Source organism: Camelus dromedarius, unplaced genomic scaffold, assembly GCF_036321535.1.
Source record: "Camelus dromedarius isolate mCamDro1 unplaced genomic scaffold, mCamDro1.pat HAP1_SCAFFOLD_161, whole genome shotgun sequence".
Classification (NCBI taxonomy): Eukaryota; Metazoa; Chordata; class Mammalia; order Artiodactyla; family Camelidae; genus Camelus; species Camelus dromedarius.
The window spans coordinates 1896241-1922653 of record NW_026989763.1 but is presented as its reverse complement, the minus strand read 5'-3'; positions in this window follow the sequence as shown (position 1 = coordinate 1922653).

Here is a 26413-nt window from a genome sequence, read left to right as displayed (position 1 = left end):
GTTGGGAAAACAAAGTTTCTTTTCAGTAGCAAACTCCATTCCATATGTATGTATGGGTAGGTTCTAGCTCCAACTCGTTTTCACAGTGAAAACAGCAGGAACTTCAAACCGGCACTAGGAAATAGACTGAGAAACCAGAGAAAAAGTGTCTCCTGCAACTCGTTCCCTTGGTGCTATATCAGCGAACGTCTCTCCACTTGCTCAGTTCTGAGAGAAAAGTGTGTGTGAAAGCCATTCTTCACCAAGCTTTTTGGGAACAAAAAGTTTCTTTTCAGTTGCAAACTCCATTCCATACATATATATGGGGAGGTACTAGCTCCAACTCGGTTTGACAGTGAAAACTGCAGGAACTTCAAACCGGCACTAGGAAACAGACTGAGAAAGCAGAGAAAATTTGTCTCCTGCAACCCGTTCCCTTGGTGCTAGATGAACGAACGTCTCTCCACTTGCTCAGTTCTGAGAGATAAGTGTGTGTGAAAGCCGTCCTTCACATAGCTTGTTGGGAACACAAAGTTTCTTTTCAGTTGCAAACTCCACTCCATAAATATATATGGGGAAGTACTAGCTCCAACTCTGTTTTACAGTGAAAACTGCAGGAACTTCAAACCGGCACTAGGAAACAGACTGAGAAAGCAGAGAAAAAGTGTCTCCTGCAACCCGTTCCCTTGGTGCTAGATGAACGAACGTCTCTCTACACGCTCAGTTCTGAGAGATAAGTGTGTGTGAAAGCCGTCCTTCACCAAGCTTGTTGGGAACACAAAGTTTGTTTTCATTTGCAAACTCCATTCCATATATATATATGGTTAGGTACTAGCTCCAACTCGGTTTTACAGTGAAAACTGCAGGAACTTCAAACCGGCACTAGGAAACAGACTGAGAAAGCAGAGAAAATGTGTCTCCTGCAACCCGTTCCCTTGGTGCTATGTGAACGAAAGTCTCTCCACTTGCTCAGTTCTGAGAGATAAGTGTGTGTGAAAGCCGTCCTTCACCTAGCTTGTTGGGAACACAAAGTTTCTTTTCAGTAGCAAACTCCATTCCATACGTATGTATGGGTAGGTACTAGCTCCAACTCGGTTTTACAGTGAAAACTGCAGGAACTTCAAACCGGCACTAGGAAACAGACTGAGAAAGCAGAGAAAATGTGTCTCCTGCAACCCGTTCCCTTGGTGCTATGTGAACGAACGTCTCTCCACTTGCTCAGTTCTGAGAGATAAGTGTGTGTGAAAGCCGTCCTTCACCTAGCTTGTTGGAAAAACAATGTTTCTTTTCAGTTGCAAACTCCATTCCATACATATATATGGGGAAGTACTAGCTCCAAATCGGTTTTACAGTGAAAACTGCAGGAACTTCAAACCGGCACTAGGAAACAGACTGAGAAAGCAGAGAAAAAGTGTGTCCTGCAACCCGTTCCCTTGGTGCTAGGTGAACGAACGTCTCTTCACTTGCTCATTTCTGAGAGATAATTGTGTGTGAAAGCCGTCCTTCACCTAGCTTATTGGGAACACAAAGTTTCTTTTCAGTTGCAAACTCCATTCCATACATATATTGGGGGAGGTACTAGCTCCAACTCGGTTTTACAGTGAAAACTGCAGGAACTTCAAACTTGCACTAGGAAACAGACTGAGAAAGCAGAGAAAAAGTGTCTCCTGCAACCCGTTCCCTTGGTGCTAGATGAACGAAAGTCTCTCCACTTGCTCAGTTCTGAGAGATAAGTGTGTGTGAAAGCCGTCCTTCAACTAGCTTGTTGGGAACACAAAGTTTCTTTTCAGTTGCAAACTCCATTCCATACATATATATGGGGAGGTACTAGCTCCAACTCGGTCTGACAGTGAAAACTGCAGGAACTTCAAACCGGCACTAGAAAACAGACTGAGAAAGCAGAGAAAATGTGTCTCCTGCAACCCGTTCCCTTGTTGCTATGTGAACGAACGTCTCTCCACTTGCTCAGTTCTGAGAGATAAGTGTGTGTGAAAGCCGTCCTTCACCTAGCTTGTTGGGAAAACAAATTTTCTTTTCAGTAGCAAACTCCATTCCATACGTATGTATGGGTAGGTACTAGCTCCAAATCGGTTTTACAGTGAAAACAGCAGGAACTTCAAACCGGCTCTAGGACACAGACTGAGAAACCAGAGAAAAAGTGTCTCCTGCAACTCGTTCCTTTGGTGCTATATCAGCGAACGTCTCTCCACTTGCTCAGTTCTGAGAGATAATTGTATGTGAAAGCCGTCCTTCACATAGCTTGTTGGGAACACAAAGTTTCTTTTCAGTTGCAAACTCCATTCCATACATATACATAGGGAGGTACTAGCTCCAACTCGGTTTTAAAGTGAAAACTGCAGGAACTTCAAACCGGCACTAGGAATCAGACTGAGAAGGCAGAGAAAAAGTGTCTCCTGCAACCCGTTCCCTTGTTGCTAGATGAACGAACGTCTCTCCACTTGCTCAGTTCTGAGAGATAATTGTGTGTGAAAGCCGTCCTTCACCTAGCTTGTTGGGAACACAAAGTTTCTTTTCAGTTGCAAACACCACTCCATAAATATATATGGGGAAGTACTAGCTCCAACTCGGTTTTACAGTGAAAACTGCAGGAACTTCAAACCGGCACTAGGAAACAGACTGAGAAAGCAGAGAAAAAGTGTCTCCTGCAACCCGTTCCCTTGGTGCTAGGTGAACGAACGTCTCTCCACTTGCTCAGTTCTGAGAGATAATTGTGTGAGAAAGCCGTCCTTCACCTAGCTTGTTGGGAACACAAAGTTTCTTTTCAGTTGCAAACTCCACTCCATAAATATATATGGGGAAGTACTAGCTCCAACTCGGTTTTACAGTGAAAACTGCAGGAACTTCAAACCGGCACTAGGAAACAGACTGAGAAAGCAGAGAAAAAGTGTGTCCTGCAAACAGTTCCCTTGGTGCTAGGTGAACGAACGTCTCTCCACTTGCTCATTTCTGAGAGATAATTGTGTGTGAAAGCCGTCCTTCACATAGCTGGTTGGGAACACAAAGTTTCTTTTCAGTTGCAAACTCCATTCCATACATATATTGGGGGAGGTACTAGCTCTAACTCGGTTTTACAGTGAAAACTGCAGGAACTTCAAACTTGCACTAGGAAACAGACTGAGAAAGCAGAGAAAAAGTGTCTCCTGCAACCCGTTCCCTTGGTGCTAGGTGAACGAACGTCTCTCCAATTGCTCAGTTCTGAGGAATAAGTGTGTGTGAAAGCCGTCCTTCACCTAGCTTGTTGGGAACACAAAGTTTCTTTTCAGTTGCAAACTCCATTCCATACATATATATGGGGAGGTACTAGCTCCAACTCGGTTTGACAGTGAAAACTGCAGGAACTTCAAACCGGCACTAGAAAACAGACTGAGAAAGCAGAGAAAATGTGTCTCCTGCAACCCGTTCCCTTGGTGCTATGTGAACGAACGTCTCTCCAATTGCTCAGTTCTGAGAGATAAGTGTGTGTGAAAGCCGTCCTTCACCTAGCTTGTTGGGAACACAAAGTTTCTTTTCAGTTGCAAACTCCACTCCATAAATATATATGGGGAAGTACTAGCTCCAACTCTGTTTTACAGTGAAAACTGCAGGAACTTCAAACCGGCACTAGGAAACAGACTGAGAAAGCAGAGAAAAAGTGTCTCCTGCAACCCGTTCCCTTGGTGCTAGATGAACGAACGTCTCTCCACTTGCTCAGTTCTGAGAGATAAGTGTGTGTGAAAGCCGTCCTTCACCAAGCTTGTTGGGAACACAAAGTTTGTTTTCATTTGCAAACTCCATTCCATATATATATATGGTTAGGTACTAGCTCCAACTCGGTTTTACAGTGAAAATTGCAGGAACTTCAAACCGGCACTAGGAAACAGACTGAGAAAGCAGAGAAAATGTGTCTCCTGCAACCCGTTCCCTTGGTGCTATGTGAACGAAAGTCTCTCCACTTGCTCAGTTCTGAGAGATAAGTGTGTGTGAAAGCCGTCCTTCACCTAGCTTGTTGGGAAAACAAAGTTTCTTTTCAGTAGCAAACTCCATTCCATACGTATGTATGGGTAGGTACTAGCTCCAACTCGGTTTTACAGTGAAAACTGCAGGAACTTCAAACCGGCACTAGGAAACAGACTGAGAAAGCAGAGAAAATGTGTCTCCTGCAACCCGTTCCCTTGGTGCTATGTGAACGAACGTCTCTCCACTTGCTCAGTTCTGAGAGATAAGTGTGTGTGAAAGCCGTCCTTCACCTAGCTTGTTGGAAAAACAATGTTTCTTTTCAGTTGCAAACTCCATTCCATACATATACATGGGGAGGTACTAGCTCCAACTCGGTTTTAAAGTGAAAACTGCAGGAACTTCAAACCGGCACTAGGAAACAGACTGAGAAAGCAGAGAAAAAGTGTCTCCTGCAACCCGTTCCCTTGTTGCTAGATGAACGAACGTCTCTCCACTTGCTCAGTTCTGAGAGATAATTGTGTGTGAAAGCCGTCCTTCAACTAGCTTGTTGGGAACACAAAGTTTCTTTTCAGTTGCAAACTCCACTCCATAAATATATATGGGGAAGTACTAGCTCCAAATCCGTTTTACAGTGAAAACTGCAGGAACTTCAAACCGGCACTAGGAAACAGACTGAGAAAGCAGAGAAAAAGTGTGTCCTGCAACCCGTTCCCTTGGTGCTAGGTGAACGAACGTCTCTTCACTTGCTCATTTCTGAGAGATAATTGTGTGTGAAAGCCGTCCTTCACCTAGCTTGTTGGGAACACAAAGTTTCTTTTCAGTTGCAAACTCCATTCCATACATATATTGGGGGAGGTACTAGCTCCAACTCGGTTTTACAGTGAAAACTGCAGGAACTTCAAACTTGCACTAGGAAACAGACTGAGAAAGCAGAGAAAAAGTGTCTCCTGCAACCCGTTCCCTTGGTGCTAGATGAACGAAAGTCTCTCCACTTGCTCAGTTCTGAGAGATAAGTGTGTGTGAAAGCCGTCCTTCAACTAGCTTGTTGGGAACACAAAGTTTCTTTTCAGTTGCAAACTCCATTCCATACATATATATGGGGAGGTACTAGCTCCAACGCGGTTTGACAGTGAAAACTGCAGGAACTTCAAACCGGCACTAGAAAACAGACTGAGAAAGCAGAGAAAATGTGTCTCCTGCAACCCGTTCCCTTGTTGCTATGTGAACGAACGTCTCTCCACTTGCTCAGTTCTGAGAGATATGTGTGTGTGAAAGCCGTCCTTCACCTAGCTTGTTGGGAAAACAAATTTTCTTTTCAGTAGCAAACTCCATTCCATACGTATGTATGGGTAGGTACTAGCTCCAAATCGGTTTGACAGTGAAAACAGCAGGAACTTCAAACCGGCTCTAGGAAACAGACTGAGAAACCAGAGAAAAAGTGTCTCCTGCAACTCGTTCATTTGGTGCTATATCAGCGAACGTCTCTCCACTTGCTCAGTTCTGAGAGATAATTGTATGTGAAAGCCGTCCTTCACATAGCTTGTTGGGAACACAAAGTTTCTTTTCAGTTGCAAACTCCATTCCATACATATACATAGGGAGGTACTAGCTCCAACTCGGTTTTAAAGTGAAAACTGCAGGAACTTCAAACCGGCACTAGGAATCAGACTGAGAAGGCAGAGAAAAAGTGTCTCCTGCAACCCGTTCCCTTGTTGCTAGATGAACGAACGTCTCTCCACTTGCTCAGTTCTGAGAGATAATTGTGTGTGAAAGCCGTCCTTCACCTAGCTTGTTGGGAACACAAAGTTTCTTTTCAGTTGCAAACACCACTCCATAAATATATATGGGGAAGTACTAGCTCCAACTCGGTTTTACAGTGAAAACTGCAGGAACTTAAAACCGGCACTAGGAAACAGACTGAGAAAGCAGAGAAAAAGTGTCTCCTGCAACCCGTTCCCTTGGTGCTAGGTGAACGAACGTCTCTTCACTTGCTCAGTTCTGAGAGATAATTGTGTGAGAAAGCCGTCCTTCACCTAGCTTGTTGGGAACACAAAGTTTCTTTTCAGTTGCAAACTCCACTCCATAAATATATATGGGGAAGTACTAGCTCCAACTCGGTTTTACAGTGAAAACTGCAGGAACTTCAAACCGGCACTAGGAAACAGACTGAGAAAGCAGAGAAAAAGTGTGTCCTGCAAACAGTTCCCTTGGTGCTAGGTGAACGAACGTCTCTCCACTTGCTCATTTCTGAGAGATAATTGTGTGTGAAAGCCGTCCTTCACATAGCTGGTTGGGAACACAAAGTTTCTTTTCAGTTGCAAACTCCATTCCATACATATATTGGGGGAGGTACTAGCTCTAACTCGGTTTTACAGTGAAAACTGCAGGAACTTCAAACTTGCACTAGGAAACAGACTGAGAAAGCAGAGAAAAAGTGTCTCCTGCAACCCGTTCCCTTGGTGCTAGGTGAACGAACGTCTCTCCAATTGCTCAGTTCTGAGAGATAAGTGTGTGTGAAAGCCGTCCTTCACCTAGCTTGTTGGGAACACAAAGTTTCTTTTCAGTTGCAAACTCCATTCCATACATATATATGGGGAGGTACTAGCTCCAACTCGGTTTGACAGTGAAAACTGCAGGAACTTCAAACCGGCACTAGAAAACAGACTGAGAAAGCAGAGAAAATGTGTCTCCTGCAACCCGTTCCCGTGGTGCTAGGTGAACGAACGTCTCTCCAATTGCTCAGTTCTGAGAGATAAGTGTGTGTGAAAGCCGTCCTTCACCTAGCTTGTTGGGAACACAAAGTTTCTTTTCAGTTGCAAACACCACTCCATAAATATATATGGGGAAGTACTAGCTCCAACTCTGTTTTACAGTGAAAACTGCAGGAACTTCAAACCGGCACTAGGAAACAGACTGAGAAAGCAGAGAAAAAGTGTCTCCTGCAACCCGTTCCCTTGGTGCTAGATGAACGAACGTCTCTCCACTTGCTCAGTTCTGAGAGATAAGTGTGTGTGAAAGCCGTCCTTCACCAAGCTTGTTGGGAACACAAAGTTTGTTTTCATTTGCAAACTCCATTCCATATATATATATGGTTAGGTACTAGCTCCAACTCGGTTTTACAGTGAAAATTGCAGGAACTTCAAACCGGCACTAGGAAACAGACTGAGAAAGCAGAGAAAATGTGTCTCCTGCAACCCGTTCCCTTGGTGCTATGTGAACGAAAGTCTCTCCACTTGCTCAGTTCTGAGAGATAAGTGTGTGTGAAAGCCGTCCTTCACCTAGCTTGTTGGGAACACAAAGTTTCTTTTCAGTAGCAAACTCCATTCCATACGTATGTATGGGTAGGTACTAGCTCCAACTCGGTTTTACAGTGAAAACTGCAGGAACTTCAAACCGGCACTAGGAAACAGACTGAGAAAGCAGAGAAAATGTGTCTCCTGCAACCCGTTCCCTTGGTGCTATGTGAACGAACGTCTCTCCACTTGCTCAGTTCTGAGAGATAAGTGTGTGTGAAAGCCGTCCTTCACCTAGCTTGTTGGAAAAACAATGTTTCTTTTCAGTTGCAAACTCCATTCCATACATATACATAGGGAGGTACTAGCTCCAACTCGGTTTTAAAGTGAAAACTGCAGGAACTTCAAACCGGCACTAGGAATCAGACTGAGAAGGCAGAGAAAAAGTGTCTCCTGCAACCCGTTCCCTTGTTGCTAGATGAACGAACGTCTCTCCACTTGCTCAGTTCTGAGAGATAATTGTGTGTGAAAGCCGTCCTTCACCTAGCTTGTTGGGAACACAAAGTTTCTTTTCAGTTGCAAACACCACTCCATAAATATATATGGGGAAGTACTAGCTCCAACTCGGTTTTACAGTGAAAACTGCAGGAACTTCAAACCGGCACTAGGAAACAGACTGAGAAAGCAGAGAAAAAGTGTCTCCTGCAACCCGTTCCCTTGGTGCTAGGTGAACGAACGTCTCTCCACTTGCTCAGTTCTGAGAGATAATTGTGTGAGAAAGCCGTCCTTCACCTAGCTTGTTGGGAACACAAAGTTTCTTTTCAGTTGCAAACTCCACTCCATAAATATATATGGGGAAGTACTAGCTCCAACTCGGTTTTACAGTGAAAACTGCAGGAACTTCAAACCGGCACTAGGAAACAGACTGAGAAAGCAGAGAAAAAGTGTGTCCTGCAAACAGTTCCCTTGGTGCTAGGTGAACGAACGTCTCTCCACTTGCTCATTTCTGAGAGATAATTGTGTGTGAAAGCCGTCCTTCACATAGCTGGTTGGGAACACAAAGTTTCTTTTCAGTTGCAAACTCCATTCCATACATATATTGGGGGAGGTACTAGCTCTAACTCGGTTTTACAGTGAAAACTGCAGGAACTTCAAACTTGCACTAGGAAACAGACTGAGAAAGCAGAGAAAAAGTGTCTCCTGCCACCCGTTCCCTTGGTGCTAGGTGAACGAACGTCTCTCCAATTGCTCAGTTCTGAGAGATAAGTGTGTGTGAAAGCCGTCCTTCACCTAGCTTGTTGGGAACACAAAGTTTCTTTTCAGTTGCAAACTCCATTCCATACATATATATGGGGAGGTACTAGCTCCAACTCGGTTTGACAGTGAAAACTGCAGGAACTTCAAACCGGCACTAGAAAACAGACTGAGAAAGCAGAGAAAATGTGTCTCCTGCAACCCGTTCCCGTGGTGCTAGGTGAACGAACGTCTCTCCAATTGCTCAGTTCTGAGAGATAAGTGTGTGTGAAAGCCGTCCTTCACCTAGCTTGTTGGGAACACAAAGTTTCTTTTCAGTTGCAAACTCCACTCCATAAATATATATGGGGAAGTACTAGCTCCAAATCTGTTTTACAGTGAAAACTGCAGGAACTTCAAACCGGCACTAGGAAACAGACTGAGAAAGCAGAGAAAAAGTGTCTCCTGCAACCCGTTCCCTTGGTGCTAGATGAACGAACGTCTCTCCACTTGCTCAGTTCTGAGAGATAAGTGTGTGTGAAAGCCGTCCTTCACCAAGCTTGTTGGGAACACAAAGTTTGTTTTCATTTGCAAACTCCATTCCATATATATATATGGTTAGGTACTAGCTCCAACTCGGTTTTACAGTGAAAATTGCAGGAACTTCAAACCGGCACTAGGAAACAGACTGAGAAAGCAGAGAAAATGTGTCTCCTGCAACCCGTTCCCTTGGTGCTATGTGAACGAAAGTCTCTCCACTTGCTCAGTTCTGAGAGATAAGTGTGTGTGAAAGCCGTCCTTCACCTAGCTTGTTGGGAACACAAAGTTTCTTTTCAGTAGCAAACTCCATTCCATACGTATGTATGGGTAGGTACTAGCTCCAACTCGGTTTTACAGTGAAAACTGCAGGAACTTCAAACCGGCACTAGGAAACAGACTGAGAAAGCAGAGAAAATGTGTCTCCTGCAACCCGTTCCCTTGGTGCTATGTGAACGAACGTCTCTCCACTTGCTCAGTTCTGAGAGATAAGTGTGTGTGAAAGCCGTCCTTCACCTAGCTTGTTGGAAAAACAATGTTTCTTTTCAGTTGCAAACTCCATTCCATACATATACATGGGGAGGTACTAGCTCCAACTCGGTTTTAAAGTGAAAACTGCAGGAACTTCAAACCGGCACTAGGAAACAGACTGAGAAAGCAGAGAAAAAGTGTCTCCTGCAACCCGTTCCCTTGTTGCTAGATGAACGAACGTCTCTCCACTTGCTCAGTTCTGAGAGATAATTGTGTGTGAAAGCCGTCCTTCAACTAGCTTGTTGGGAACACAAAGTTTCTTTTCAGTTGCAAACTCCACTCCATAAATATATATGGGGAAGTACTAGCTCCAAATCGGTTTTACAGTGAAAACTGCAGGAACTTCAAACCGGCACTAGGAAACAGACTGAGAAAGCAGAGAAAAAGTGTGTCCTGCAACCCGTTCCCTTGGTGCTAGGTGAACGAACGTCTCTTCACTTGCTCATTTCTGAGAGATAATTGTGTGTGAAAGCCGTCCTTCACCTAGCTTGTTGGGAACACAAAGTTTCTTTTCAGTTGCAAACTCCATTCCATACATATATTGGGGGAGGTACTAGCTCCAACTCGGTTTTACAGTGAAAACTGCAGGAACTTCAAACTTGCACTAGGAAACAGACTGAGAAAGCAGAGAAAAAGTGTCTCCTGCAACCCGTTCCCTTGGTGCTAGATGAACGAAAGTCTCTCCACTTGCTCAGTTCTGAGAGATAAGTGTGTGTGAAAGCCGTCCTTCAACTAGCTTGTTGGGAACACAAAGTTTCTTTTCAGTTGCAAACTCCATTCCATACATATATATGGGGAGGTACTAGCTCCAACGCGGTTTGACAGTGAAAACTGCAGGACCTTCAAACCGGCACTAGAAAACAGACTGAGAAAGCAGAGAAAATGTGTCTCCTGCAACCCGTTCCCTTGTTGCTATGTGAACGAACGTCTCTCCACTTGCTCAGTTCTGAGAGATATGTGTGTGTGAAAGCCGTCCTTCACCTAGCTTGTTGGGAAAACAAATTTTCTTTTCAGTAGCAAACTCCATTCCATACGTATGTATGGGTAGGTACTAGCTCCAAATCGGTTTTACAGTGAAAACAGCAGGAACTTCAAACCGGCTCTAGGAAACAGACTGAGAAACCAGAGAAAAAGTGTCTCCTACAACTCGTTCCTTTGGTGCTATATCAGCGAACGTCTCTCCACTTGCTCAGTTCTGAGAGATAATTGTATGTGAAAGCCGTCCTTCACATAGCTTGTTGGGAACACAAAGTTTCTTTTCAGTTGCAAACTCCATTCCATACATATACATAGGGAGGTACTAGCTCCAACTCGGTTTTAAAGTGAAAACTGCAGGAACTTCAAACCGGCACTAGGAATCAGACTGAGAAGGCAGAGAAAAAGTGCCTCCTGCAACCCGTTCCCTTGTTGCTAGATGAACGAACGTCTCTCCACTTGCTCAGTTCTGAGAGATAATTGTGTGTGAAAGCCGTCCTTCACCTAGCTTGTTGGGAACACAAAGTTTCTTTTCAGTTGCAAACACCACTCCATAAATATATATGGGGAAGTACTAGCTCCAACTCGGTTTTACAGTGAAAACTGCAGGAACTTCAAACCGGCACTAGGAAACAGACTGAGAAAGCAGAGAAAAAGTGTCTCCTGCAACCCGTTCCCTTGGTGCTAGGTGAACGAACGTCTCTCCACTTGCTCAGTTCTGAGAGAAAATTGTGTGAGAAAGCCGTCCTTCACCTAGCTTGTTGGGAACACAAAGTTTCTTTTCAGTTGCAAACTCCACTCCATAAATATATATGGGGAAGTACTAGCTCCAACTCGGTTTTACAGTGAAAACTGCAGGAACTTCAAACCGGCACTAGGAAACAGACTGAGAAAGCAGAGAAAAAGTGTGTCCTGCAAACAGTTCCCTTGGTGCTAGGTGAACGAACGTCTCTCCACTTGCTCATTTCTGAGAGATAATTGTGTGTGAAAGCAATCCTTCACATAGCTGGTTGGGAACACAAAGTTTCTTTTCAGTTGCAAACTCCATTCCATACATATATTGGGGGAGGTACTAGCTCTAACTCGGTTTTAAAGTGAAAACTGCAGGAACTTCAAACTTGCACTAGGAAACAGACTGAGAAAGCAGAGAAAAAGTGTCTCCTGCAACCCGTTCCCTTGGTGCTAGGTGAACGAACGTCTCTCCACTTGCTCAGTTCTGAGAGATAATTGTGTGTGAAAGCCGTCCTTCACCTAGCTTGTTGGGAACACAAAGTTTCTTTTCAGTTGCAAACTCCATTCCATACATATATATGGGGAGGTACTAGCTCCAACTCGGTTTGACAGTGAAAACTGCAGGAACTTCAAACCGGCACTAGAAAACAGACTGAGAAAGCAGAGAAAATGTGTCTCCTGCAACCCGTTCCCTTGGTGCTATGTGAACGAACGTCTCTCCACTTGCTCAGTTCTGAGAGATAAGTGTGTGTGAAAGCCGTCCTTCACCTAGCTTGTTGGAAAAACAATGTTTCTTTTCAGTTGCAAACTCCATTCCATACATATACATGGGGAGGTACTAGCTCCAACTCGGTTTTAAAGTGAAAACTGCAGGAACTTCAAACCGGCACTAGGAAACAGACTGAGAAAGCAGAGAAAAAGTGTCTCCTGCAACCCGTTCCCTTGTTGCTAGATGAACGAACGTCTCTCCACTTGCTCAGTTCTGAGAGATAATTGTGTGTGAAAGCCGTCCTTCACCTAGCTTGTTTTGAACACAAAGTTTCTTTTCAGTTGCAAACTCCACTCCATAAATATTTATGGGGAAGTACTAGCTCCAACTCGGTTTTACAGTGAAAACTGCAGGAACTTCAAACCGGCACTAGGAAACAGACTGAGAAAGCAGAGAAAAAGTGTCTCCTGCAACCCGTTCCCTTGGTGCTAGGTGAACGAACTTCTCTCCACTTGCTCAGTTCTGAGAGATAATTGTGTGTGAAAGCCTTCCTTCACCTAGCTTGTTGGGAACACAAAGTTTCTTTTCAGTTGCAAACTCCACTCCATAAATATATATGGGGAAGTACTAGCTCCAAATCGGTTTTACAGTGAAAACTGCAGGAACTTCAAACCGGCACTAGGAAACAGACTGAGAAAGCAGAGAAAAAGTGTGTCCTGCAACCCGTTCCCTTGGTGCTAGGTGAACGAACGTCTCTTCACTTGCTCATTTCTGAGAGATAATTGTGTGTGAAAGCCGTCCTTCACCTAGCTTGTTGGGAACACAAAGTTTCTTTTCAGTTGCAAACTCCATTCCATACATATATTGGGGGAGGTACTAGCTCCAACTCGGTTTTACAGTGAAAACTGCAGGAACTTCAAACTTGCACTAGGAAACAGACTGAGAAAGCAGAGAAAAAGTGTCTCCTGCAACCCGTTCCCTTGGTGCTAGATGAACGAAAGTCTCTCCACTTGCTCAGTTCTGAGAGATAAGTGTGTGTGAAAGCCGTCCTTCACATAGCTTGTTGGGAACACAAATTTTCTTTTCAGTAGCAAACTCCATTCCATACGTATGTATGGGTAGGTACTAGCTCCAAATCGGTTTTACAGTGAAAACAGCAGGAACTTCAAACCGGCTCTAGGAAACAGACTGAGAAACCAGAGAAAAAGTGTCTCCTGCAACTCGTTCCTTTGGTGCTATATCAGCGAACGTCTCTCCACTTGCTCAGTTCTGAGAGATAATTGTATGTGAAAGCCGTCCTTCACATAGCTTGTTGGGAACACAAAGTTTCTTTTCAGTTGCAAACTCCATTCCATACATATACATAGGGAGGTACTAGCTCCAACTCGGTTTTAAAGTGAAAACTGCAGGAACTTCAAACCGGCACTAGGAATCAGACTGAGAAGGCAGAGAAAAAGTGTCTCCTGCAACCCGTTCCCTTGTTGCTAGATGAACGAACGTCTCTCCACTTGCTCAGTTCTGAGAGATAATTGTGTGTGAAAGCCGTCCTTCACCTAGCTTGTTGGGAACACAAAGTTTCTTTTCAGTTGCAAACACCACTCCATAAATATATATGGGGAAGTACTAGCTCCAACTCGGTTTTACAGTGAAAACTGCAGGAACTTCAAACCGGCACTAGGAAACAGACTGAGAAAGCAGAGAAAAAGTGTCTCCTGCAACCCGTTCCCTTGGTGCTAGGTGAACGAACGTCTCTCCACTTGCTCAGTTCTGAGAGATAATTGTGTGAGAAAGCCGTCCTTCACCTAGCTTGTTGGGAACACAAAGTTTCTTTTCAGTTGCAAACTCCACTCCATAAATATATATGGGGAAGTACTAGCTCCAACTCGGTTTTACAGTGAAACCTGCAGGAACTTCAAACCGGCACTAGGAAACAGACTGAGAAAGCAGAGAAAAAGTGTGTCCTGCAAACAGTTCCCTTGGTGCTAGGTGAACGAACGTCTCTCCACTTGCTCATTTCTGAGAGATAATTGTGTGTGAAAGCCGTCCTTCACATAGCTGGTTGGGAACACAAAGTTTCTTTTCAGTTGCAAACTCCATTCCATACATATATTGGGGGAGGTACTAGCTCTAACTCGGTTTTACAGTGAAAACTGCAGGAACTTCAAACTTGCACTAGGAAACAGACTGAGAAAGCAGAGAAAAAGTGTCTCCTGCAACCCGTTCCCTTGGTGCTAGGTGAACGAACGTCTCTCCACTTGCTCAGTTCTGAGAGATAAGTGTGTGTGAAAGCCGTCCTTCACCTAGCTTGTTGGGAACACAAAGTTTCTTTTCAGTTGCAAACTCCATTCCATACATATATATGGGGAGGTACTAGCTCCAACTCGGTTTGACAGTGAAAACTGCAGGTACTTCAAACCGGCACTAGAAAACAGACTGAGAAAGCAGAGAAAATGTGTCTCCTGCAACCCGTTCCCTTGGTGCTATGTGAACGAACGTCTCTCCACTTGCTCAGTTCTGAGAGATAATTGTGTGTGAAAGCCGTCCTTCACCTAGCTTGTTGGGAACACAAAGTTTCTTTTCAGTTGCAAACTCCACTCCATAAATATATATGGGGAAGTACTAGCTCCAACTCGGTTTTACAGTGAAAACTGCAGGAACTTCAAACCGGCACTAGGAAACAGACTGAGAAAGCAGAGAAAAAGTGTCTCCTGCAACCCGTTCCCTTGGTGCTAGGTGAACGAACTTCTCTCCACTTGCTCAGTTCTGAGAGATAATTGTGTGTGAAAGCCTTCCTTCACCTAGCTTGTTGGGAACACAAAGTTTCTTTTCAGTTGCAAACTCCACTCCATAAATATATATGGGGAAGTACTAGCTCCAAATCGGTTTTACAGTGAAAACTGCAGGAACTTCAAACCGGCACTAGGAAACAGACTGAGAAAGCAGAGAAAAAGTGTGTCCTGCAACCCGTTCCCTTGGTGCTAGGTGAACGAACGTCTCTTCACTTGCTCATTTCTGAGAGATAATTGTGTGTGAAAGCCGTCCTTCACCTAGCTTGTTGGGAACACAAAGTTTCTTTTCAGTTGCAAACTCCATTCCATACATATATTGGGGGAGGTACTAGCTCCAACTCGGTTTTACAGTGAAAACTGCAGGAACTTCAAACTTGCACTAGGAAACAGACTGAGAAAGCAGAGAAAAAGTGTCTCCTGCAACCCGTTCCCTTGGTGCTAGATGAACGAAAGTCTCTCCACTTGCTCAGTTCTGAGAGATAAGTGTGTGTGAAAGCCGTCCTTCACATATCTTGTTGGGAACACAAAGTTTCTTTTCAGTTGCAAACTCCATTCCATACATATACATAGGGAGGTACTAGCTCCAACTCGGTTTTAAAGTGAAAACTGCAGGAACTTCAAACCGGCACTAGGAATCAGACTGAGAAAGCAGAGAAAAAGTGTCTCCTGCAACCCGTTCCCTTGTTGCTAGATGAACGAACGTCTCTCCACTTGCTCAGTTCTGAGAGATAATTGTGTGTGAAAGCCGTCCTTCACCTAGCTTGTTGGGAACACAAAGTTTCTTTTCAGTTGCAAACACCACTCCATAAATATATATGGGGAAGTACTAGCTCCAACTCGGTTTTACAGTGAAAACTGCAGGAACTTCAAACCGGCACTAGGAAACAGACTGAGAAAGCAGAGAAAAAGTGTCTCCTGCAACCCGTTCCCTTGGTGCTAGGTGAACGAACGTCTCTCCACTTGCTCAGTTCTGAGAGATAATTGTGTGAGAAAGCCGTCCTTCACCTAGCTTGTTGGGAACACATAGTTTCTTTTCAGTTGCAAACTCCAATCCATAAATATATATGGGGAAGTACTAGCTCCAACTCGGTTTGACAGTGAAAACTGCAGGAACTTCAAACCGGCACTAGGAAACAGACTGAGAAAGCAGAGAAAAAGTGTGTCCTGCAAACAGTTCCCTTGGTGCTAGGTGAACGAACGTCTCTCCACTTGCTCATTTCTGAGAGATAATTGTGTGTGAAAGCCGTCCTTCACATAGCTGGTTGGGAACACAAAGTTTCTTTTCAGTTGCAAACTCCATTCCATACATATATTGGGGGAGGTACTAGCTCTAACTCGGTTTTACAGTGAAAACTGCAGGAACTTCAAACTTGCACTAGGAAACAGACTGAGAAAGCAGAGAAAAAGTGTCTCCTGCAACCCGTTCCCTTGGTGCTAGGTGAACGAACGTCTCTCCACTTGCTCAGTTCTGAGAGATAAGTGTGTGTGAAAGCCGTCCTTCACCTACCTTGTTGGGAACACAAAGTTTCTTTTCAGTTGCAAACTCCATTCCATACATATATATGGGGAGGTACTAGCTCCAACTCGGTTTGACAGTGAAAACTGCAGGAACTTCAAACCGGCACTAGAAAACAGACTGAGAAAGCAGAGAAAATGTGTCTCCTGCAACCCGTTCCCTTGGTGCTATGTGAACGAACGTCTCTCCACTTGCTTAGTTCTGAGAGATAAGTGTGTGTGAAAGCCGTCCTTCACCTAGCTTTTTGGGAAAACAAAGTTTCTTTTCAGTTGCAAACTCCATTCCATAAATATACATGGGGAGGTACTAGCTCCAACACGGTTTTAAAGTGAAAACTGCAGGAACTTCAAACCGGCACTAGGAAACAGACTGAGAAGGCAGAGAAAAAGTGTCTCCTGCAACCCGTTCCCTTGTTGCTAGATGAACGAACGTCTCTCCACTTGCTCAGTTCTGAGAAATAATTGTGTGTGAAAGCCGTCCTTCACCTAGCTTGTTGGGAACACAAAGTTTCTTTTCAGTTGCAAACTCCACTCCATAAATATATATGGGGAAGTACTAGCTCCAAATCGGTTTTACAGTGAAAACTGCAGGAACTTCAAACCGGCACTAGGAAACAGACTGAGAAAGCAGAGAAATAGTGTCTCCTGCAACACGTTCCCTTGGTGCTAGATGAACGAACGTCTCTCCACTTGCTCAGTTCTGAGAGATAATTGTGTGTGAAAGCCGTCCTTCACCTAGCTTGTTGGGAACACAAAGTTTCTTTTCAGTTGCAAACACCACTCCATAAATATATATGGGGAAGTACTAGCTCCAACTCGGTTTTACAGTGAAAACTGCAGGAACTTAAAACCGGCACTAGGAAACAGACTGAGAAAGCAGAGAAAAAGTGTCTCCTGCAACCCGTTCCCTTGGTGCTAGGTGAACGAACGTCTCTCCACTTGCTCAGTTCTGAGAGATAATTGTGTGAGAAAGCCGTCCTTCACCTAGCTTGTTGGGAACACAAAGTTTCTTTTCAGTTGCAAACTCCAATCCATAAATATATATGGGGAAGTACTAGCTCCAACTCGGTTTGACAGTGAAAACTGCAGGAACTTCAAACCGGCACTAGGAAACAGACTGAGAAAGCAGAGAAAAAGTGTGTCCTGCAAACAGTTCCCTTGGTGCTAGGTGAACGAACGTCTCTCCACTTGCTCATTTCTGAGAGATAATTGTGTGTGAAAGCCGTCCTTCACATAGCTGGTTGGGAACACAAAGTTTCTTTTCAGTTGCAAACTCCATTCCATACATATATTGGGGGAGGTACTAGCTCTAACTCGGTTTTACAGTGAAAACTGCAGGAACTTCAAACTTGCACTAGGAAACAGACTGAGAAAGCAGAGAAAAAGTGTCTCCTGCAACCCGTTCCCTTGGTGCTAGGTGAACGAACGTCTCTCCACTTGCTCAGTTCTGAGAGATAAGTGTGTGTGAAAGCCGTCCTTCACCTACCTTGTTGGGAACACAAAGTTTCTTTTCAGTTGCAAACTCCATTCCATACATATATATGGGGAGGTACTAGCTCCAACTCGGTTTGACAGTGAAAACTGCAGGAACTTCAAACCGGCACTAGAAAACAGACTGAGAAAGCAGAGAAAATGTGTCTCCTGCAACCCGTTCCCTTGGTGCTATGTGAACGAACGTCTCTCCACTTGCTCAGTTCTGAGAGATAAGTGTGTGTGAAAGCCGTCCTTCACCTAGCTTTTTGGGAAAACAAAGTTTCTTTTCAGTTGCAAACTCCATTCCATACATATACATGGGGAGGTACTAGCTCCAACACGGTTTTAAAGTGAAAACTGCAGGAACTTCAAACCGGCACTAGGAAACAGACTGAGAAGGCAGAGAAAAAGTGTCTCCTGCAACCCGTTCCCTTGTTGCTAGATGAACGAACGTCTCTCCACTTGCTCAGTTCTGAGAAATAATTGTGTGTGAAAGCCGTCCTTCACCTAGCTTGTTGGGAACACAAAGTTTCTTTTCAGTTGCAAACTCCACTCCATAAATATATATGGGGAAGTACTAGCTCCAAATCGGTTTTACAGTGAAAACTGCAGGAACTTCAAACCGGCACTAGGAAACAGACTGAGAAAGCAGAGAAATAGTGTCTCCTGCAACACGTTCCCTTGGTGCTAGGTGAACGAACGTCTCTCCACTTGCTCAGTTCTGAGAGATAATTGTGTGTGAAAGCCGTACTTCACCTAGCTTGTTGGGAACACAAAGTTTCTTTTCAGTTGGAAACTCCAGTCCATAAATATATATGGGGAAGTACTAGCTCCAACTCGGTTTTACAGTGAAAACTGCAGGAACTTCAAACCGGCACACGGAAACAGACTGAGAAAGCAGAGAAAAAGTGTGTCCTGCAACCCGTTCCCTTGGTGCTAGGTGAACGAACGTCTCTCCACTTGCTCATTTCTGAGAGATAATTGTGTGTGAAAGCCGTCCTTCACCTAGCTTGTTGGGAACACAATGTTTCTTTTCAGTTGCAAACTCCATTCCATACATATATTGGGGGAGGTACTAGCTCCAACTCGGTTTTACAGTGAAAACTGCAGGAACTTCAAACTTGCACTAGGAAACAGACTGAGAAAGCAGAGAAAAAGTGTCTCCTGCAACCCGTTCCCTTGGTGCTAGATGAACGAACGTCTCTCCACTTGCTCAGTTCTGAGAGATAAGTGTGTGTGAAAGCCGTCCTTCACCTAGCTTGTTGGGAACACAAAGTTTCTTTTCAGTTGCAAACTCCATTCCATACATATATATGGGGAGGTACTAGCTCCAACTCAATTTGACAGTGAAAACTGCAGGAACTTCAAACCGGCACTAGAAAACAGACTGAGAAAGCAGAGAAAAAGTGTCTCCTGCAACCCGTTCCCTTGTTGCTAGGTGAACGAACGTCTCTCCACTTGCTCAGTTCTGAGAGATAATTGTGTGTGAAAGCCGTCCTTCACCAAGCTTGTTGGGAACACAAAGTTTTTTTTCATTTGCAAACTCCGTTCCATATATATATATGGTTAGGTACTAGCTCCAACTCGGTTTTACAGTGAAAACAGCAGGAACTTCAAACCGGCACTAGGAAACAGACTGAGAAACCAGAGAAAAAGTGTCTCCTGCATCTCGTTCCCTTGGTGCTATATCAGCGAACGTCTCTCCACTTGCTCAGTTCTGAGAGAAAAGTGTGTGTGAAAGCCATTCTTCACCAAGCTTGTTGGGAACAAAAAGTTTCTTTTCAGTTGCAAACTCCATTCCATACATATATATGGGGAGGTACTAGCTCCAACTCGGTTTGACAGTGAAAACTGCAGGAAGTTCAAACCGGAACTAGGAAACAGACTGAGAAAGCAGAGAAAAAGTGTCTCCTGCAAACCGTTCCCTTGGTGCTAGATGAACGAACGTCTCTCCACTTGCTCAGTTCTGAGAGATAAGTGTGTGTGAAAGCCGTCCTTCACCTAGCTTGTTGGGAACACAAAGTTTCTTTTAAGTTGCAAACTCCATTCCATACATATATATGGTTAGGTACTAGCTCCAACACGGTTTTACAGTGAAAACTGCAGGAACTTCAAACCGGCACTAGGAAACAGACTGAGAAAGCAGAGAAAAAGTGTCTCCTGCATCCCGTTCCCTTGGTGCTATCTGAACGAAAGTCTCTCCACTTGCTCAGTTCTGAGAGATAAGTGTGAGTGAAAGCCGTCCTTCACCTAGCTTGTTGGGAACACAAAGTTTCTTTTCAGTAGCAAACTCCATTCCATACGTATGTATGGGTAGGTACTAGCTCCAACTCGGTTTTACAGTGAAAACAGCAGGAACTTCAAACCGGCACTAGGAAACAGACTGAGAAACCAGAGAAAAAGTGTCTCCTGCAACCCGTTCCCTTGGTGCTAGGTGAACGAACGTCTCTCCACTTGCTCAGTTCTGAGAGATAATTGTGTGAGAAAGCCGTCCTTCACCTAGCTTGTTGGGAACACAAAGTTTCTTTTCAGTTGCAAACTCCAATCCATAAATATATATGGGGAAGTACTAGCTCCAACTCGGTTTGACAGTGAAAACTGCAGGAACTTCAAACCGGCACTAGGAAACAGACTGAGAAAGCAGAGAAAAAGTGTGTCCTGCAAACAGTTCCCTTGGTGCTAGGTGAACGAACGTCTCTCCACTTGCTCATTTCTGAGAGATAATTGTGTGTGAAAGCCGTCCTTCACATAGCTGGTTGGGAACACAAAGTTTCTTTTCAGTTGCAAACTCCATTCCATACATATATTGGGGGAGGTACTAGCTCTAACTCGGTTTTACAGTGAAAACTGCAGGAACTTCAAACTTGCACTAGGAAACAGACTGAGAAAGCAGAGAAAAAGTGTCTCCTGCAACCCGTTCCCTTGGTGCTAGGTGAACGAACGTCTCTCCACTTGCTCAGTTCTGAGAGATAAGTGTGTGTGAAAGCCGTCCTTCACCTACCTTGTTGGGAACACAAAGTTTCTTTTCAGTTGCAAACTCCATTCCATACATATATATGGGGAGGTACTAGCTCCAACTCGGTTTGACAGTGAAAACTGCAGGAACTTCAAACCGGCACTAGAAAACAGACTGAGAAAGCAGAGAAAATGTGTCTCCTGCAACCCGTTCCCTTGGTGCTATGTGAACGAACGTCTCTCCACTTGCTCAGTTCTGAGAGATAAGTGTGTGTGAAAGCCGTCCTTCACCTAGCTTTTTGGGAAAACAAAGTTTCTTTTCAGTTGCAAACTCCATTCCATACATATACATGGGGAGGTACTAGCTCCAACACGGTTTTAAAGTGAAAACTGCAGGAACTTCAAACCGGCACTAGGAAACAGACTGAGAAGGCAGAGAAAAAGTGTCTCCTGCAACCCGTTCCCTTGTTGCTAGATGAACGAACGTCTCTCCACTTGCTCAGTTCTGAGAAATAATTGTGTGTGAAAGCCGTCCTTCACCTAGCTTGTTGGGAACACAAAGTTTCTTTTCAGTTGCAAACTCCACTCCATAAATATATATGGGGAAGTACTAGCTCCAAATCGGTTTTACAGTGAAAACTGCAGGAACTTCAAACCGGCACTAGGAAACAGACTGAGAAAGCAGAGAAATAGTGTCTCCTGCAACACGTTCCCTTGGTGCTAGGTGAACGAACGTCTCTCCACTTGCTCAGTTCTGAGAGATAATTGTGTGTGAAAGCCGTACTTCACCTAGCTTGTTGGGAACACAAAGTTTCTTTTCAGTTGCAAACTCCAGTCCATAAATATATATGGGGAAGTACTAGCTCCAACTCGGTTTTACAGTGAAAACTGCCGGAACTTCAAACCGGCACACGGAAACAGACTGAGAAAGCAGAGAAAAAGTGTGTCCTGCAACCCGTTCCCTTGGTGCTAGGTGAACGAACGTCTCTCCACTTGCTCATTTCTGAGAGATAATTGTGTGTGAAAGCCGTCCTTCACCTAGCTTGTTGGGAACACAATGTTTCTTTTCAGTTGCAAACTCCATTCCATACATATATTGGGGGAGGTACTAGCTCCAACTCGGTTTTACAGTGAAAACTGCAGGAACTTCAAACTTGCACTAGGAAACAGACTGAGAAAGCAGAGAAAAAGTGTCTCCTGCAACCCGTTCCCTTGGTGCTAGATGAACGAACGTCTCTCCACTTGCTCAGTTCTGAGAGATAAGTGTGTGTGAAAGCCGTCCTTCACCTAGCTTGTTGGGAACACAAAGTTTCTTTTCAGTTGCAAACTCCATTCCATACATATATATGGGGAGGTACTAGCTCCAACTCAATTTGACAGTGAAAACTGCAGGAACTTCAAACCGGCACTAGAAAACAGACTGAGAAAGCAGAGAAAAAGTGTCTCCTGCAACCCGTTCCCTTGTTGCTAGGTGAACGAACGTCTCTCCACTTGCTCAGTTCTGAGAGATAATTGTGTGTGAAAGCCGTCCTTCACCAAGCTTGTTGGGAACACAAAGTTTTTTTTCATTTGCAAACTCCGTTCCATATATATATATGGTTAGGTACTAGCTCCAACTCGGTTTTACAGTGAAAACAGCAGGAACTTCAAACCGGCACTAGGAAACAGACTGAGAAACCAGAGAAAAAGTGTCTCCTGCATCTCGTTCCCTTGGTGCTATATCAGCGAACGTCTCTCCACTTGCTCAGTTCTGAGAGAAAAGTGTGTGTGAAAGCCATTCTTCACCAAGCTTGTTGGGAACAGAAAGTTTCTTTTCAGTTGCAAACCCCATTCCATACATATATATGGGGAGGTACTAGCTCCAACTCGGTTTGACAGTGAAAACTGCAGGAAGTTCAAACCGGAACTAGGAAACAGACTGAGAAAGCAGAGAAAAAGTGTCTCCTGCAAACCGTTCCCTTGGTGCTAGATGAACGAACGTCTCTCCACTTGCTCAGTTCTGAGAGATAAGTGTGTGTGAAAGCCGTCCTTCACCTAGCTTGTTGGGAACACAAAGTTTCTTTTAAGTTGCAAACTCCATTCCATACATATATATGGTTAGGTACTAGCTCCAACACGGTTTTACAGTGAAAACTGCAGGAACTTCAAACCGGCACTAGGAAACAGACTGAGAAAGCAGAGAAAAAGTGTCTCCTGCATCCCGTTCCCTTGGTGCTATCTGAACGAAAGTCTCTCCACTTGCTCAGTTCTGAGAGATAAGTGTGAGTGAAAGCCGTCCTTCACCTAGCTTGTTGGGAACACAAAGTTTCTTTTCAGTAGCAAACTCCATTCCATACGTATGTATGGGTAGGTACTAGCTCCAACTCGGTTTTACAGTGAAAACAGCAGGAACTTCAAACCGGCACTAGGAAACAGACTGAGAAACCAGAGAAAAAGTGTCTCCTGCAACTAGTTCCCTTGGTGCTATATCAGCGAACGTCTCTCCACTTGCTCAGTTCTGAGAGAAAAGTGTGTGTGAAAGCCATTCTTCACCAAGCTTTTTGGGAACAAAAAGTTTCTTTTCAGTTGCAAACTCCATTCCATACATATATATGGGGAGGTACTAGCTCCAACTCGGTTTGACAGTGAAAACTGCAGGAACTTCAAACCGGCACTAGGAAACAGACTGAGAAAGCAGAGAAAAAGTGTCTCCTGCAACCCGTTCCCTTGGTGCTAGATGAACGAACGTCTCTCCACTTGCTCAGTTCTGAGAGATAAGTGTGTGTGAAAGCCGTCCTTCACCTAGCTTGTTGGGAACACAAAGTTTCTTTTCAGTTGCAAACTCCATTCCATACATATATATGGTTAGGTACTAGCTCCAACTCGGTTTTACAGTGAAAACTGCAGGAACTTCAAACCGGCACTAGGAAACAGACTGAGAAAGCAGAGAAAATGTGTCTCCTGCATCCCGTTCCCTTGGTGCTATGTGAACGAACGTCTCTCCACTTGCTCAGTTCTGAGAGATAAGTGTGTGTGAAAGCCGTCCTTCACCTAGCTTGTTGGGAACACAAAGTTTCTTTTCAGTTGCAAACTCCTTTCAAAACATATATATGGGGAGGTACTAGCTCCAACTCGGTTTTAGAGTGAAAACTGCAGGAACTTCAAACCGGCACTAGGAAACAGACTGAGAAAGCAGAGAAAAAGTGTCTCCTGCAACCCATTCCCATGTTGCTAGATGAACGAACGTCTCTCCACTTGCTCAGTTCCGAGAGATAAGTGTGAGAAAGCCGTCCTTCACCTAGCTTGTAGGGAACACAAAGTTTCTTATTAGTTGCAAACTCCATTCCATACATATATATGGGGAGTTACAAGCTCCAACTCGGTTTTACAGTGAAAACGGCAGGAACTTCTAACCGGCACTAGGAAACAGACTGAGAATCCAGAGTAAAAGTTTCTCCTGCAACCCGTTCCTTTGGTGCTAGATGAACGAACGTCTCTGAACACGCTCAGTTCTAGAGATAAGTGTGTGTGAAAGCCGTCCTTCACCTAGCTTGTTGGGAACACAAAGTTTCTTTTCAGTTACCAACTCCGTTCCATACAAATATATGGGGAGTTACAAGCTCCAACTCGGTTTTACAGTGAAAACGGCAGGAACTACTAACCGGCACTAGGAAACAGACTGAGAAAACAGAGAAAAAGTGTCTCCAGCAACCCGTTCCCTTGGTGCTAGATTAACGAACGTCTCTCCACTTGCTCAGTTCTGAGAGATAAGTGTGTGTGAAAGCCGTCCTTCAACTTGCTTGTTGGGAACACAAAGTTTCTTTTCAGTTGCAAACCCCATTGCATACATATATATTGGGAGGTATTAGCTCCAAATCGGTTTTAGAGTGAAAACTGCAGGAACTTCAAACCGGCACTAGGAAACAGACTGAGAAAGCAGAGAAAAAGTGTCTCCTGCAACCCGTTCCCTTGGTGCTAGATGAACGAACGTCTCTCCACTTGCTCAGTTCCGAGAGATAAGTGTGAGAAAGCCGTCCTTCACCTAGCTTGTAGGGAACACAAAGTTTCTTATTAGTTGCAAACTCCATTCCATACATATATATGGGGAGTTACAAGCTCCAACTCGGTTTTACAGTGAAAACGGCAGGAACTTCTAACCGGCACTAGGAAACAGACTGAGAATCCAGAGTAAAAGTTTCTCCTGCAACCCGTTCCTTTGGTGCTAGATGAACGAACGTCTCTGTACACGCTCAGTTCTAGAGATAATTGTGTGTGAAAGCCGTCCTTCACCTAGCTTGTTGGGAACACAAAGTTTCTTTTCAGTTACCAACTCCGTTCCATACATATATATGGGGAGTTACAAGCTCCAACTCGGTTTTACAGTGAAAACGGCAGGAACTACTAACCGGCACTAGGAAACAGACTGAGAAAACAGAGAAAAAGTGTCTCCAGCAACCCGTTCCCTTGGTGCTAGATGAACGAACGTCTCTCCACTTGCTCAGTTCTGAGAGATAAGTGTGTGTGAAAGCCGTCCTTCAACTTGCTTGTTGGGAACACAAAGTTTCTTTTCAGTTGCAAACCGCATTGCATACATATATATTGGTAGGTATTAGCTCCAAATCGGTTTTAGAGTGAAAACTGCAGGAACTTCAAACCGGCACTAGGAAACAGCCTGAGAAAGCAGAGAAAAAGTGTCTCCTGCAACCCGTTTACTTGTTGCTAGATGAACGAACGTCTCTCCACTTGCTCAGTTCTGAGAGATAATTGTGTGTGAAAGCCGACCTTCACCTAGCTTGTTGGGAACACAAAGTTTCTTTTCAGTTGCCAACTCCGTTCCATACATATATATGGGGAGTTACAAGCTCCAACTCGGTTTTACAGTGAAAACGGCAGGAACTTCTAACCGGCACTAGGAAACACACTGAGAAAGCAGAGAAAAAGTGTCTCCTGCAACCCGTTCCCTTGGTGCTAGATGAACGAAAGTCTCTCCACTTGCTCAGTTCTGAGAGATAAGTGTGTGTGAAAGCCGTCCTTCAACTTGCTTGTTGGGAACACAAAGTTTCTTTTCAGTTGCAAACCCCATTCCATACATATATATTGGGAGGTACCAGCTCCAACTCGGTTTTACAGTGAAAACTGCAGGAACTTCAAACCGGCACTAGGAAAAAGACTGAGAATCCAGAGTAAAAGTTTCCCTGCAACCCGTTCCTTTGGTGCTAGATGAACGAACGTCTCTGTACACGCTCAGTTCTGAGAGATAAGTGGGTTTGAAAGCCTACCTTCAATTAGCTTGTTGGGAACACAAAGTTTCTTTTCAGTAGCAAACTCCACTCCATACATATATATGGGGAGGTACTAGCTTCAACTCGGTTTTACAGTGAAAGCTGCAGGAAATTCTAACCGGCACTAGGAAACAGACAAAGAAAGCAGAGAAAAATTTTCTCCTGCATACCTTTCCCTTGGTGCTAGATGAACGAAAGTCTCTCCACTTGCTCAGTTCTGAGAGATAAGTGGGTTTGAAAGCCTTCCTTCAAATAGCTTGTTGGGAACACAAAGATTCTTTTCAGTAGCAAACTCCACTCCACACATATATAAGGGGAGGTACAAGCTCCAACTCGGTTTTACAGTGAAAACTGCAGGAACTTCAAACCGGCACTAGGAAACAGACTGAGAAAGCAGAGAAAAAGTGTCTCCTGCAACCCGTTCCCTTGGTGCTAGATGAACGAACGTCTCTCCACTTGCTCTACTGAGAGATTAGTGTGTGTGAAAGCCTTCCTTTACCTAACTTGTTGGTAACACAAAGATTCTTTTCAGTT